The following is a 13,484-nucleotide window of genomic DNA, read 5'->3' on the forward strand; positions in this document are numbered from 1 at the left end:
TGTTTAACTGTAGATGTTATATTCCAAACATCAATGTATATATTTTACAAAGTTTTAACAAAATATACCAAATAACGCTTTTATTGAAAGGAAGGAGATAAGTAGGTATCACTGTCCTCTTATTACTCAGTCATCTCTGCTAGCCTTAGAGGAATATACATTTTCATGAAAATGACAAACATTTTCAAAAACTACAAAATAAGGACAAGATTGAAAGGCTTCTCTTCTCTATTGAAATCAAAGGGCAGTTGTTTTCCTAGACTTCCACAATTTTGTCTACTGAGATTGTTGCTCCAATAATTTCAACAATAACAACAATATTAATACAAGAGGTGATATCTTTGTGGAGGTTTATTTCCTTGTGGGATTCCTCTTCCCCAAGGTCCCCTGAATAACTATAAAACAACCACAGTGTATGAACTAGCCAAGGAGCACCACAGAGGGCTCGAGTAGACTTGACAGCCTTCATTTGCTCCTCAGAGCCACTTTTATGACAGTAAATGTCCAACCACCAAAACCACTAGTGTGGGAAGCCGTGTTCCGTGGGGCCCGAGGGCAAGGATGGAGCATAGGGTAGGGACGCCTACCTGCTCTCCTACAGGGGATTGAGCGCAGGGTAGGGAGGCCTACCTGCTCTCCCCTAAGCCTTCAGGGTCAACCAAGGACAGGGCAGACCATAGCCCCATTGTTAGAGAGTGCGCGTGATGCACGACTTATCTGGATGTTCTCAGCTAGGCTGTTCTCAATGATATCTAACCAGACGCTTGCTCTGTGTATCTTTTCCAAGAATGTCTTGAGGGGCTGACGGGCGGCCTTGTCCTGGGAAAGGGGCACTTGGAGAATTGCCCAGAAAAGCCTCATAAATGTACGCTTGCAACTAATAAAGTTACTTAAGTCTCATCATGGACTAGCAGTCCTCCTGAAGTCCCGCTTTCTCTTGTCTTTATTTCTCTTAAAACCTCCTAGCCCTACCTCCAGGACCTGTGATGCCGGCTGGATCCGGTACACTAGCTCACAGGAAAAGGTGCAACAACTAGTCAAAGAATACTTACTGAGTGCTGAGTGTGTATGGCTGAACACTGTAGCCACCAACCCTGGCAGAAGGGCTTCTCTGAGGGCAGAGTGAATGGTGAACATGTTGGGCATTAACTAGCAAAATACTAAGGAGGAGAAAAAGAAAAGCAGTAGCTCGCTGGGGTTAATTATAGTAGAAATAGTCTCCAGCTAATGAAATGGTTCTTGGGAACTAACCTGCTGATTCCCCTCCTCCTCCTTTCAGAGGCTGGAAAAGCAGCCAATCTAAAGCTACCACAGGTGCCACCCACCTCCCTGCTAATCCACTGGAGGTTGGCAAGAGAAAATGAAAAATGAGGTAAATTCTACTCCCTTCTCCCACCTCTGCAGGCAGGGCTAATGCTGATAATTATTTGGTCACTGGTGAGTCTAGCAGTAATTTGTTACCTCCTCCTATCCTCCTTTATTTGCATATCAATTGCCTTCATCCTAATACTGAAAAGGCTCAAAGCTTTGTCTGCCTGACCTTGTGTAGATAGTGTGCATTTCCTCATAATCAGTCACCACCTACCATCTGTGTCTTCCTTGAAGGATGGCTGGGTAATGTTCTCTTCTCCCAACAGATGCTCTAAAGATAATTAGGCTATTTCTATCAGCATGAGTGTTTATAATATGTACATGTAAAGTATATACATATGTGCATAAATTCATCTATGGATCCAATCTCGTTATATGTGTCTTTTCTGGCAAGCTGTTTCATTGGTAATAGTTCAGCTTTAAATGTTTTTATAAAACTGCATCTTTTCATTTTGACTAAAGATAAGAATTGTAGTTCTATCTCTAAAAGAAGCTCTTATGCAGCATATGTATATGGTAAGGCTGGGATAGCTGGGGAAGTCAAAGTGTGAGCTTTGCTACAAATAGGATTTGCCAAGCACTTTCATAATATTTGAGACACTAAATTAGGCTCTTGCTGCAGCCAAGAAAATGGCAGTCTTTTCCCTTATTGGGTTTATATTCTAACAGATATTGCCATCTGCTATTTATTTTCCTTATTTTGAACAGGATATCACAGAGACGAAACAACTTCAAGTAAATCTTTAAGATGTCAGAGTTAACTTATTCCATCCAAGGAACAAAGGAATTCCTTTTTTATTTTTAATTCACTTTTACTAGGAGATATTCTCTCACTTGCATTGGGGATCAAGAGCACATACTCTGGAAGCAGACTGGGTTTAAATGTTTACCTAGCTCTGCCATTTGATGGTTGTGGAGCATTCTTCTTACCAGGCAGTCCTCAGTTTCCTCTAAAAATAATAGCCAAACTACTTTCCAGAGTATTGGTTAAGGGTTAAATGAGTGAATTTATATAAGGATTCAGGTTCACAACAAATTCTATGTCATCATTAATCATTACCCATTAGCTGGGAAGCCACCTAAAAGCTATGTCTTGAAATTCCAGTGTTCAAGTCTACATATATTTTTATACATTTTCAATTACAATCACAAGCCTAATTTAAATGTGAGTACAGCAACATCATCTGAATGCCCACTAGGTGTGTCTTTACCTGCTCCAACACTGTTAGTTGTATCCAATAGCCAATCACCACTTTTTCCTTAGTAACTTAATTCTATTTTGGAAATAGCAATACACTTGAGCATTTTCCAGACTCCTATTCTTGTGATGAAGGATTCTTGAGATACAGTCTGGCCAATAAGATATAAATGGAAGTTTTTGATTGAGACTTCTCAGAAATCTCTTTAAAGGGAGACAAATCACTGTCACATAGTTGCTTTTGCTCATCTCCTTTTTTAAAAATATATTTTTATTGATTTCAGAGAGGAAGAGAGAGGTGGGGAAAAGAGAGAGAGAGAGAGAGAGAGAGAGAGAGAGAGAGAGAGAGAGAGAGAGAGAGAGAGAGAGAGAGAGAGAAAGAGAGAGATCAGTGATGAGACAGAGTTCAGCAGGCCTGACACTGGAGATTAAGCACACAATCTGGGCATATACCCTGACCAGAAATTGAACAGAGACTTCTTGGTTCATAGGTCAACGCTCAACCACTGATTCGCATCGGCTAGGCTGTTCATCTCCTTTTTTTCTGCCTTGGAAGTAGATGCAACAGCTGGAGCTCCAGCAGCCACCAAGTGACCATTCTAAAAGTCACAGTCCAAAGTTGGCTAAAAGAAAGGGTGGAAAGAGTCTGGGTCATGATTGTATAATAGGCCTGCCATACAAGTCCAACTGACTTCTTTATGTTCAACTAGGGGCCCAGCACACGAAATCGCAAGAGACCCAGGACCCAGAGTCCTGAGGCTTGATGAGACCCAGAAAGAGTCCCCCAGCTGCAGCCACCATCACTGCGGGAGGTGGGACCCAGAAACCCACCCGCGCCTCTGGTCAAGTCCTCCAGAGTCAAGTCCCTGCACACCCTCGCACGCCTGGCAGCACACGCAGTCCTGCACATCCCACATTCGGTCATTACAGTGTGATGGCGTGATGACCACAGGCTTTTTATATAATAGATAGTAAGAGATAAACCCTTATCTTATTTGAACTACTCAATTTGGGTGCTCAATACATGCAGCAAAATTTATATCCCTGATATATCCATTGATGTAAGTGGGGACAATAGTTCACAGACAAGATAGGACCATCCTGTGATGACACAGTTTAGAGATGGTAGAACTGGATTTGGAACCTAGACAGTTTGGATTTTCATTATACACTGCATGTCTCTTAAAAGAGTACCAATGGATTAGATTTGGAAAACAAAATTTAACTTTTTCTCCTATCTATAACACTCTTTTCCTTGATCCACCATTCATTCCTTTGGACAACCAACAACCATTTAATGTGTTAAATGCCAAACAAAATGTGCCAGGCACTGGAAATATCACCCTAAACAATCAGACAATATCCCTGCCCCACAGAGCCTATATCTATGGGAGGATATCTGTATATGAAAACATAGATAATTGCAATATTATAAGCACAGGTATGTTGGGAGAGGGGGAGAGATGTACAAGGTACCATATTTTCTCTCCCTCCCCCAAATACTTAGTTATTAACTGTTTTAACATGCAGGAAAAAATTCAGCAATAGTGAACTACTTTACTTGAATTGTTTTTAGGTGATTTTTCTCCCCAGGGGGGAGTAGAATAGGCTGGACAACTTTCCATTGCACCATCTTGATTAAACATGGGATTCCCAGGACTTTTTTCACATTTACTGTACATTCACCCTTTCTCCTATTTATAACTGTTCTTACTCTTGACATTCAAATGTGAGAAATATTTCCCTATCCTCCTACACATGGTATTAAAAGAGCTGTTACTCTCTTACAGGTTAGTCATGCCCATGTCTATCCACAAGTTGTGTTGTTGTCAATGCTGAGGCCAATTCCTCAGTCTGTTTTGTGTAGAGCTATCACCACTCCGCATGCCTCTGTTCACTCCTATGACTTTTGATTGGGGCGGCAATTGCTGTGGGACAATGAGGTCTTTCCTTTTAAATCTTCAGTATTGGATCTGAGAAAAATAATTACTTCCTCTGGGTCAGAAAGCCTGGGCTTAGCAGGTCAATGGAGAAGGGGGCAATAGGAGACATCTTTAATATTTTCAACAACAAAGATTATTTATTTTTAAAGAAAATAAAAGAAAGCCTGAGCTTATCTTCAACTCCACCTCAGGCTTCCTCTATGATTCACACAGCTAATATGTAAAGCCTTCCTTCTTTAATCACCTCTTCAGGAAATCAATTAAAAAAACAAAACTGTTCTCTTTTGTTCTCACCCTCAATGTCCTTCTCTCTCCATAAAGCAACAAATCTGCTAAGATTCTGAAAAGAAAGGCAGGCAGAATGAGTTGTGAAAAATTCTGCTGCAGTTCTAACTGGTTTGGCTTAGTGATTAAAGTGTTTGCCTGGGGACTGAAGGATCCCAGATTCCATTCCTGTCCAGGGCACATACCTGGGTTGTGGGCATAATCCTTAGTAGGGGAGCTGTGGGAGGCAGCCAATCAATGATTCTCTTTCATCATTGATCTTTCTATCTCTCTCTCCCTTCCTCTCTGAAGTCAATAAAATATATATATTTTTAAAAAATCTGCTGCAGTCCTAGCTAATTTGGCACAATGCATAGTGCTTGGGCCTGTGGATCTGATTGGCCAGTTGCAGGAGGCAACCAATAGATGTGTCTTTTTCATATTGATGTTTCTCTGTCTCTCCCCCTCCCTTCCACTCTCTCCAAAAATTAATGGGGGAAAAGAAACCCTCAGGTGAGGATTAACAAAAACATCTTATTTTACCTTGTTAATTATCCACCCACTATTGGCCATCTGAATGAGAAACATGGAAACATGACATATCATGAGAATATCAAATTCTACTTTGGTGGCTTCTACCAGTGATAAGAGCCACAGTGGAGCCACTTGACAAACCTAAAAGTCAGAACAGTATTCAAGTAATAGAGACAGCACAAATAACAACAGCAATAAAATAAAGAAAAAATATAGTTTTATTTTACAACGGGTACTTGTCCTGAGTAGCTTAAAAGCATGGCACAGACTGCATTTGTTGCATGAATAATGGCCCCTTTTATCTTCCAGCTTTGCGCATCAACGGACTTCTATGCCTGCCCCACTTCTTAGCACATTATCTCTGGTCATTCCATTTGTCACTATAGTTATGTGATTCAAAGGGTAATAATCTGGTGAAACAAGAAATGTTGAGTTCTCATCCTAAGCCAATAACTTCTCTTATAACCTTGTAGAGTTATGCAAGCTCCACATCTCATCTTTAGAATGGCAGCGACAATAACCTACCTTGTGGGTTTATGGGAAAACAGAAGGTATTTTAAATGATGACAAAACACTTCATAAACAAGAGTCTGTGGAGTGGCATTGTTTTCAGACTTGTGCTGCCTTTCCAATTACAGAAAGAGTTAGCTGCTGACTGATCATTGCTGGAGCAGCAGTCCTTCCCCAGGAAGTGCAGCCACAGTGTGGAAGAGTGTCAAAATGAAATATGTATTAAAATACCCCTTTCACAATATTGGATATCAAAGGCTGTAATCAGATACTTTCCTTGTCACAAAAAGGACTTGGGCTCTTTGCATCTAAATTTAACCTGGGTAAGCTTGTTAGAGGGGAATCAAGGATGAGAACATTGATTTTCTTCCTTTATCTTTACCATGTTGAAGGAGAATCATGAATGAGCATGAAACAAGCTGCTATATCCCAGTCTTCTCACGTATGCTCAATGCCTGACAGTAGCAAGATTTAGCAGGTTGAACAGAAAGTGCCCATGTGAACAGCAAAATTGTGCTCATCACAAGACCCTGGTTTGCTAACCCTTTTCATTATTCCCTTATCCCTGGTTCATTGGTACGTCTATGGGTAGTTTTTTGCACATTCTAGTTCTTGTTCTGCTTCAGGATGCTGGGCCTTCTCCCTGTTTCCAAAATTTGGGGATAAATTTCCATTTACAAAAGCTTTACAGATGGTGAACATTTACAGTTATTAGAAACAAAAGATGGTAGTAGCCATTAAACATAATCCCCTGCAATACTCTCTGAATTTTTCTATGGGTTCTGCCTCAATGTTCCCCACTTCTCCTGGCCCTTAACACTTCCTTTAGCTCCATTCCCTTCTCTCTGGATCTATAATTTCTTCAGATTCTCAAGTGAAAGCTTGGAGTAGGATGAAAAAATTAGGAACACGGAGAACAATGGTCACACCTATTTGTTCTTGCTTCCATGCTTGCCCACCTCTCCCTTTCATGCTCTTCTCCACAAAGCCACTAGGAGGAGACCTATTAGAACCTATTCACAGGATTGCTGGGAGGCTTAAATCACATATATAATATGTAAAGCAATTATAACATATTAAAAGTTCTAGTGTATATACATTTTTTCAGTAAATATTAGCTATTCATAGTAGCTGAAATATTGAAAGTTTCCTATAAATGACAGCAATTGTTATTATTGGAACAATAGTTATCTATTCTGTTGGGAGGTGGAGGGGGGCATTCTTCATTCTTTTTTAATTAAATTTTTGAGGTGACATTGGTGAATAAGATTATATAGATTTTTACAGTCTTAGTGGAAAGTCACTTTGTTTCCTGCTTCAACAGTGCTTAGATGGAACTCAGTGCTAGATCCATCTCAGCCAGCTTCCCAGCATCCTTAGACAGTCCCAAGGCCCTGCCACCACTCCAATGCTGCACAGCTGCCTCTCCTTAGCTGCCCACAATAACAAGGACAGGGTCCACCTCGGAGGTGCATCAAAACTACCACCAGGACTCGGAGACCTCCATCAAATGCCAGATCAACCTGATGCTCTATGCTTCCTTTGTCTACCTGTGCATTTCTTACTACCTTACTCTTTTGACAGTGATGATGTGGTTTTGAAGAACTTTGCCAAATACTTTCTTCACCAATCTCGTGAAGAGAGAGAGCATGCTGAGAAACTGATGAAGCTGCAGAACCAACCAGGTGGTGGAGTCTTCCTTTAGGATATCAAGAAACCGTACTGTGAGGACTGGGAGAGGGGATAAATGCAATGGAGAATGCATTACACTTGGAAAAAAAGGTGCGAATCAGTCACTATTGCACTTGCAAAAACTGGCCACTGACAAAAATGATCCTCATTTGTGTGACTTTATTGAGAATTATTACCTGAATGAGCAGGTGAAATCCATTAAAGAACTAGGTGACCACATAACCAATTTGCACAGATTGGGGGCCCTGAAACTGGCATGGCAGAGTATCTCTTTGACAAACACACCCTGGAAGACAGTGATAATATCTAAGCCTTAGGCTGGCTTCCCAGAGCCACGGGAGTGACTTCTTAGTCACCAAAGCAGTAAGTGCATGTTGGGGTTACCTTTTCTTTAACTTGTACCAAAACATCCACTCATTTCTTTTATCTGTACTATTCCTTCAAATAAAGTAATGTGACAACCCCCCAAAAACTATATCATTCCTATGATACATGATCTTTATATTGCATTGTGTGACCACTGTACAAAGTCAAATCATCTTCCATCACCATATATTTGACCCCTTTTACTCTCAATCCTCACCCCCTTCCTTCTGGTAACTACCATACTGTTGTTTGTGACTATGAATATTTGTGTGTTTTTTCTTGTTTGTTCATTTTATATACCACATATGAATGAAATCATAAGGTTCTTAACATTTTCTGTCTGAATTTAACATGATATTACAAAGGTCCACTCATGTTGTCACAAATGGCCTCAAAAAATTAAGGATAAAGTTACCATATGATCCAGCAACTTCTCTTCTGGGTATCTACCCAAAAATATTAAAAACATTTATTAGCAAAGATAAATGCTCATCCATGTTCATTACAGTATTATTCACAGTGGCCAAGACATGGAAACAAACAAAGTGTCCTTTGATGAAGAAGGGAAGATATGGTACTTGTATACAATGAAATATTACTTAGTCATTTCTATTCTTAAACTTTCTCTATCATAGTGCCCAAGTCTTGCATCACTGATATTTTTCATTACATCTTAAGAAAGCTTCTTCAGAATTTTAAACTATACAATGTTTTTTATTTCAGCTAAATGACCCCACAAAAGTACAAAATACATCTGTACAAACTGTTTTAGAATAAATATATTGCCTCAATATATTTTACGTATCTTTTATTTGAGAAATATAAATTATAAAAGAGGAGACTGTTCAAGGGAAACATTCTCATATCTGAGGTGTATATATGGGCTAAGGAAGATAGGGAGAATAAGAATCAGAATGTTGCTTGAGGAAAGTCTTCTTGAGAAAGTGATGTTTTAGCAAAAACTTAAAGAAACCAGCTGACCATCAGGAAGGAGAGTTGAAAAAGAAAACAAAAAAAACCCTAATATGGAAAGATGCATGGCATGTTGGAAGAATACCAGGAAGGCCAGTATGGCCTTCCCTCATGGATTTCAGTGTGGAGTGGAATTAGAATGAAAAAAGTCAGAGGTATAATAGAGGGCCAGAGTGTCTAGGGCCTCAGAGACCATTATATGGACTGTGTATTCTGGATATATTTGAAAGCAGAGCCAAAAGGTTTTTTAATGGATTGCATATGGGCTATTGAGAGCAAAATTATGTCAAAGATAATTTCAGAATTTTTTACCTAAGCAGCTAAACCTAAAGATAGAATTGCCAACAATCAAAATGTGAAAGGAAAGGTTAGAGGATAGATTATTAGTAGTTTAATCTTTAAACAAATTGATATATACATATCCAATATATATCCAAGTGGAGATGTCTAGTAGGAAGGTAGATTCATGAATCTAGAATTCAGGAGAAACCACGGGCTTTATATTAGATGGCAGAATTTAGTGAATACAGATAGAAAACAAAAGTGCATCAAGGAATGAGAAGTCCTCAATCCTAGAGCACTCTAACATGACAAGTTTAGAGAGAAGAAGAGTAGGAGACAGAATGAGTTAACAGAGAGGTCCAAGAAAAAACAAAAGATGGTGATATAATAGAAACAAAGTGAAAAAACTGTATCAAGGAAAATGATATAATTAACCCTGTCAAATGTGCTGACAGCTAAAACAAGATGAGGACTGGGAGTTGGCCATCAGATTTAGTTAATTAGTAATATGGAAATCATTGGTTACCTTGACAAGAGTCAATTCTTTGGAATGCTGGGGGAACCATCCTGATTTGAAGGAGTTGAAGGAAAAAAAATGGAGAAGAGAAAATGGAAACAGTTAATGTAGACAACTCTTCTCGGAAGTTTTACAGTAATAGGGATTTAAGAAAAAGGGGTTAACTATTGAAAGAATGAGGCCAAGAGAAGATATTTTATATGGAAGATGTTCTGGGAGATAGGAATGCTCTAGTGGAGAGCAAAGAAACTATGTAGAAGATGGGATTAATAAAGGTCTGTATAGCAAGATGGAAAAAGATCAAGTGCACAAGTGGATAGGCTGACTTAAGCTAGAATATGGCTAAGCTAATAGGCCAGAAGGCAGATATGGGCGGTGGACATTTCATGGGAGTTTTCTATTAATTCCTTCAATTGTCTTGGTGAGGAAGTTGAGAGTGACTACAGGGAAGAAGGGGTTATAAGCTTGAGGGTAGAAGAAAAATGTGAAGTAGTTGTATGGGAGGCTGAATGAGCTCTGCAATTTCCTGTTAGTGGTAAGGACTCTCTTGAGGTTTACATGCTGAATTGTGAAGCAGTCAGAGTGTTGCAAGTTTTCCTCCAGAAATGCTGAGCTGTGTGGCTGTAGGTTCAGAGAAAGAAGGACTTGACCCAACTGTAATTTCACGAAGCAGTACAATGAAGGAAGAGATGGGGCAAGGGAGCTGAGAGTAAATGTGAGGGAGATTATTAGGATTACCCATGAATTAAACTGGGTAAGAAGGGAATGAAGGTGTCCCAAGGAGAGAGACAGTTTAAGGTAGTGGATCAATGAACTGTCGTTCCCAGGGGTGGTCAAAGGATGGCAGCAGTGAACTGAGAGGAGGTACATAATAGAGGCTGGAGTATAAGAAATTGAAATTATTAGGAGTTTGTAGTTATCTGAGAAACATCAATCAGCTGTCTCTTGCACACCCCCTGCTGGGGATATGCCCACAACCAAGTACATGCCCTTGACCAGAATCAAACCTGGGACCCTTGAGTTCGTAGGATGACGCTCTATCCACTGAGCCAAACCAGTTAGGGCAATTGAGGAATTTTAACTAACATGTACCAATTAGATAATATCTGAATAATAGCAAAGTGCTGTAAGTGTACATGGTCTCTCATTATCTTTTGAATATCCTCTGTATTTCATGAGTTTCTCCACTGTGAGTTTTGCCTTGTCATTATAAAATCCTGAACACTCCTTTTCCACCACGCTAGACATCTAGGATCTGCAAGCAAACGATGTTGGTCCCACCAATCAGATGCACCCACGTGAGGTTTCAGTTCATAACGTGATAAAACATGCAACACACTAGGCATTTATTTTCTTGGTGCAAATGTCAGCTGAGGAGCTTGCTATAGGGGGTAGCAGTAAAAGCTGATTTGAAGTTGAGTACTTGGCATCCAGCAATTTTAGAGAAGCTGAGTTCCTGGCATCTCCTGTCTTGCTTGTGGCAGAAACGACGGTGACAGTTCCCACTGGAGGCAAGTTCTGCAGCGTGCTTCTGGGGGGTCAGAGGGGGCAGCAATGGTTGGCTCATCCAGCCAGTGTGTGATTGGTTCTGGGCATGGTTCCTGCTAATTTAGCCAGGTGCCTATTTCTTCAGACCTGTCAAGGATTCTCTGAGCTCCTGATCTTCTTTACTAAATTATTCGTTAGCTTACCCAGGCTGGATTGAATTATTGCCGCTTTGGTCAGTATGCATATCTTCTACACAGGGTTTTGAGCGGCAGAATAATCGCAGTGTTAGAAACTTTCTAGGAAATTAACAACATGTGGATAAAACCCTATTGTAGTTTACTTCAGAAAAGTCTCTTTCACTGTAGTGGCCACAACATGGAAACCATCTCACTGGCCCTTCGAGGAAGTTACTTGTCCTACACCTAATGGGGCAGTCTTAATGTTTACTTAGCTGCTTGGTTTTGTGTTTTGTTGTGTGTTTTGTTTTTTTTTTAATTGGTAGTTTACCCAGTACTCGGGGGCACACACTCAACCCAGTGCTATATGTGATGATTATAAATTTTATCCTTCAGGACTTTTCTACTTCTGTCTCTTTCTCTCTGAGTGAGCCCATCAAGTCCCAAGGTTTTAAATACCATCTATACATTGGTGACACCCCAATTTCTATCCAATTTGATCTCCCCTCTGAAATCCAGCCTCTTATGCAGCTCCCTACTTGCTCCCTTCATTTGGATGTCTAGTAGGTAATTAAAATTTAACCTAGACATTTCTTAAATATGCCACTAAAAAGCAAAAATGACAAAAGAAAAAAATAGATAGAATACTTCAAAATTTAAAACTGTGCTGCAAGCAATACTATCAATAAAAAAGGATTGAGGTACTGATTGATACCTGCTACAACACAAATGAACCTTGAAAACATTACATTAAATGAAAGAATTCAGCCAGAAAAGGCCACACTTTATTTAATGCCAAGGTTGGAGAAATGTATAGAGACAGAAAGTAGGTTGGTGGCTGCCCAGAGGCAGGATAATAGTATAGGTTCCTGTTTGAAGTGTTAAAAATGCTCTAAACTTAGATTATGGTGTTGATTGCATGGCTCTGTGAATATGCTTAAAAAAAATCCTTGTGCACTCTAAATGCTGTATGAATTTTATAGTGTGTGAATTATATCTTAATAGAGATATTAAAAAAATAAAAAACCTTAACGAGCTAAAACTGAACCCTTAACATCTTACTCCCTCAAACCCAAATCTTTTTCTCTTACAATTTCCCCCATTGTCCAGGCCAATAGCATAAGAGTCATTCTTAATTTTTCTTTATACATCCCCCACATCTAATCCATCTAATCCAATTCAGTTGTTGTTACCTCAAACCATATCCCAATTCTGACAACCTCACTTCTGAGTTCTAGTCCCAAGTCACCACCATCTGTATTCCAGATTAAGTTCTAACTAATGCTTCTGTATTTATCTTTATGAATCTCTTTCTTCATTTTAACTAGCTGACTTTTTAAAACTCTAAATCAGACCATATAATCCACTGCTTAAAATTTTCTAATAAATTTCTGTCACATTTAAATAAAATGCAGTCTCTTTTCCAAGTTCACCAGCCCCTACAAAATCTAGTGTCTGCCTTCCTCAACAAATTCACTGCGTGCCCTCTGAATATTATCTTGCTCATCTTTCCTGAATAGAACAAATTTGTTTCAACCTCATGACCTTTGCACTCACTACTCATTTTGTCTCTCATGACTGATCCATGTCATCACTTAAGTCTCAGCTCAAAAGTCTTCACACAGACTTTCTAAAATAGCATTGCCTCTCAGTAAGTTTCCTGTTATCCTGTTGTATCTTCTTAACAACACTTTTAATTGGCTGAGATTATCTCAACTATTTTCTTTTTACTATGGCAAGAAACACAAAACATAAAATTTGCCACCTTAATCATTTAAAATGTACAGTACAGCTTGTTAACTACATGCACATTGTTGTGCAACAGATGTCTAGAACATTTTGATCTTGTAAAATTGAAATTCTGGACTTACTGAATACCAACTTCCTTTTCCCCCTTTTCCTTGTCCCGGAAATCACCATTCTACTTCCTGTTTCTGTAAATTTGCCTATGCTAGGATTTCATAAATAAGAAATCATGCACTATTTCTTTTCTTTGATTGATTTTTTTCACTTAGCATGATGTTCCTTGTACCTTGTTAAGGCTGAATAATATTTCATTGCATGTATATCATTTCTTTGTTAATCTAGTTATTATCTGTTCTCCCACTAGATTGTAAGCATCCTGATAACGGAGACAATGAGAGCAAAGACCATGTTATTGCACTACCTCC

The 13,484-nt window shown here is 39.3% G+C and overlaps 1 pseudogene; it reads left to right on the forward strand.

The window, feature by feature from the left end:
- Window positions 1–6,229: 6,229 nt before the first annotated feature.
- Window positions 6,230–7,956, forward strand: LOC118722656 (annotated as a pseudogene).
- The last annotated feature ends 5,528 nt before the right edge of the window (window positions 7,957–13,484 follow it).

This window comes from Pipistrellus kuhlii, unplaced genomic scaffold (genome assembly GCF_014108245.1).
Source record: "Pipistrellus kuhlii isolate mPipKuh1 unplaced genomic scaffold, mPipKuh1.p scaffold_m20_p_1, whole genome shotgun sequence".
In the NCBI taxonomy this organism is placed as follows: domain Eukaryota; kingdom Metazoa; phylum Chordata; class Mammalia; order Chiroptera; family Vespertilionidae; genus Pipistrellus; species Pipistrellus kuhlii.